We start from the raw sequence: 3,104 nt of genomic DNA, 5'->3' as shown, positions 1-3,104 counted from the left end.
CCAAATGTCCGTTATTGCAGCAAACTTGTCTGTTTCTTTGCGTGCTTCTCTGGTGTCCTTGTCGTCAAATCGCAGGTATCGCATTATGGATTTGAAACGGTCACGAGACATTGTTTCGCTCACCGTCTCATTCCCCCATGCCCCTTTCGCCCACAGTTGATTCAATGGATAACCAGATGTCGACATCGCACGAATGAAAAACACGCTGATGAATGCTTTCAGTTCAGTTGTGGCAACACTGGCCAGAAACCCCATTTCCCCTCACTGTATTTTTTTTAACGTTTGTCTATTGGTATGTCTCTAAATGTTTTGATGAATTGAACAATGTGGACCCTGTTGTAAACAAGTGTAATGCTTCATTGGGTTAATATAGTATGTTTTTGAACGAATATTTGGGCCTAAGCAGTTTTTTGTGTGTGTGTGTGACCAGTGTTAGTCGACTCGGAATTGCAGCCATCCGTAGGTGCCCTTTGTGTCAGTGTGCGCCTGCCCAACCCCCCCAACCCCTGATGTGTGGCACCTATACGGATGGCTGCAATTCGAAGTGGCCTCTGTAAAACCTGAATCCCCCCCCCCCACCCCATTTCCCGAGTCGACGAGCAACACTGGTCACACACACACACACAAAAAACTGCTTAGGCCCAAATATTCGTTCAAAAACATACTATATTAACCCAATGAAGCATTACACTTGTTTACAACAGGGTCCACATTGTTCAATTCATCAAAACATTTAGAGACATACCAATAGACAAATAGGGAAATATATATATATATATATATATATATATATATAGCTTGTCCCATGTAGGCCTAAATGTAGGCCCCCCCCCCACCCCATTTCCCCTCACTGTATATGTATCTTTTCCCTTTTTGCTTCCTATATGATGAATTCCTGTTCTGTTATAGCGCATCATTATATCAAAACCAGGCCTATACTGAATGTATTACTTTTGTTTAAATCAACTGAACTAGACCAATAAAATAGTAGGCTAGTATTTATGTTTTTCGTTAATAATAATACATGCTGAGGGAATGTGCTCCGTTCATTGGCTCTATATAGGCCGTGCGAGACAGGATTATTTTAAATAAATATGTCTCTGCTCTGACAGAATGCGGCGGCATGCTTAAAATAAAAAGATATACAAGGCCCTATACAAGACATAGGCTACCAGCCAGTAGAACAGGAATTCATATAGGAAGCAAAAAGGGAAAAGAATAAAGATACATATACAGTGAGGGGAAATGCCAGGCCAGGTCCTACTGCTTTTGCCAAAGTCAGAATCCACGACGAGTTGAGCAGTTTTTTGTGTATGTTTGACCCCGACATGTTGGAAAACGTCAAAGACTGCACAGTGAAGTTTGCCCGCAGTGATGGACAGAATCAAGAATGGGATCTGTCTGTTACTGAACTGAAAGCATTCATCAGCGTGTTTTTCATTCGTGCGATGTCGACATCTGGTTATCCATTGAATCAACTGTGGGCGAAAGGGGCATGGGGGAATGAGACGGTGAGAGAAACAATGTCTCGTGACCGTTTCAAATCCATAATGCGATACCTGCGATTTGACGACAAGGACACCAGAGAAGCACGCAAAGAAACAGACAAGTTTGCTGCAATAACGGACATTTGGAATCAGTTAGATTAGTTACAATAGGGGACCCTACAATAAGGCAGAGTCCACATTTAAAATAAAAGATTTAGTAGATAAACTAAACAAAATAAAATGTACTGTATGCGATTGCCATTTGTAGATAGGCTAGTTTCTGCGACCCCAATTTATATTGTAAAATCAATGTTAATTAAACTCAGAGTGTACAAATGGAACCAAATGTACACTCTCAGAGTTACAGACCCCCTGGGGGTCCCCGGACCCCACTTTGGGAACCACTGCTTTAGAGCAGTGATTTTCAACCTGTGGTCCGGGGCCCACTAAGGATATTCCAAGTGGGCCCCCAAATAATTGGCAAAAAGCTAATGCTTTAATGTGTATAAAAATGATATATATAATAAATAATAACTTGAAAGTTTATCACGTTAGTTCCTCTGCGGAATACGACTGATTGATCATTAAAATAAATATGCTCTGTAAATACTACATCCTATATATATTGTTTGTCTGTCTAATCATTCAAATGTTTTTCTGCATGCATATTGCATAGTTTATGTAAGCCTGAATTAAAGTCTGATTACGGAGGCTTTTTCCCCGTCTCACAAACAACGAAGCCTATAAATATTGTCTGAGAAGTTGAGAATTGGTGTCATGCACATATATATGCACCACACATTCCTGCTGTTGTCACCACGCGGTAGCAAGATATGCAGTTATCTGTGAACTGATTCCAAATGTCCGTTATTGCAGCAAACTTCACTGTGCAGTCTTTGACGTTTTCCAACATGTCGGGGTCAAACATACACAAAAAACTGCTCAACTCGTCGTGGATTCAAAAAGGGAAAAGATACATATACAGTGAGGGGAAATGGGGTGGGGGGGGGGGCCTACATTTAGGCCTACATGGGACAAGCTATATATATATATATATATATATATATATATTTCCCTATTTGTCTATTGGTATGTCTCTAAATGTTTTGATGAATTGAACAATGTGGACCCTGTTGTAAACAAGTGTAATGCTTCATTGGGTTAATATAGTATGTTTTTGAACGAATATTTGGGCCTAAGCAGTTTTTTGTGTGTGTGTGTGACCAGTGTTGCTCGTCGACTCGGGAAATGGGGTGGGGGGGGGGGATTCAGGTTTTACAGAGGCCACTTCGAATTGCAGCCATCCGTATAGGTGCCACACATCAGGGGTTGGGGGGGTTGGGCAGGCGCACACTGACACAAAGGGCACCTACGGATGGCTGCAATTCCGAGTCGACTAACACTGGTCACACACACACACAAAAAACTGCTTAGGCCCAAATATTCGTTCAAAAACATACTATATTAACCCAATGAAGCATTACACTTGTTTACAACAGGGTCCACATTGTTCAATTCATCAAAACATTTAGAGACATACCAATAGACAAACGTTAAAAAAAATACAGTGAGGGGAAATGGGGTTTCTGGCCAGTGTTGCCACAACTGAACTGAAAG

Source organism: Protomyctophum parallelum, assembly GCF_964188405.1.
Source record: "Protomyctophum parallelum genome assembly, chromosome: 1".
NCBI classification, from domain to species: domain Eukaryota; kingdom Metazoa; phylum Chordata; class Actinopteri; order Myctophiformes; family Myctophidae; genus Protomyctophum; species Protomyctophum parallelum.
The sequence above is the reverse complement of the archived record's forward strand: the minus strand, read 5'-3'. Positions refer to the sequence as shown.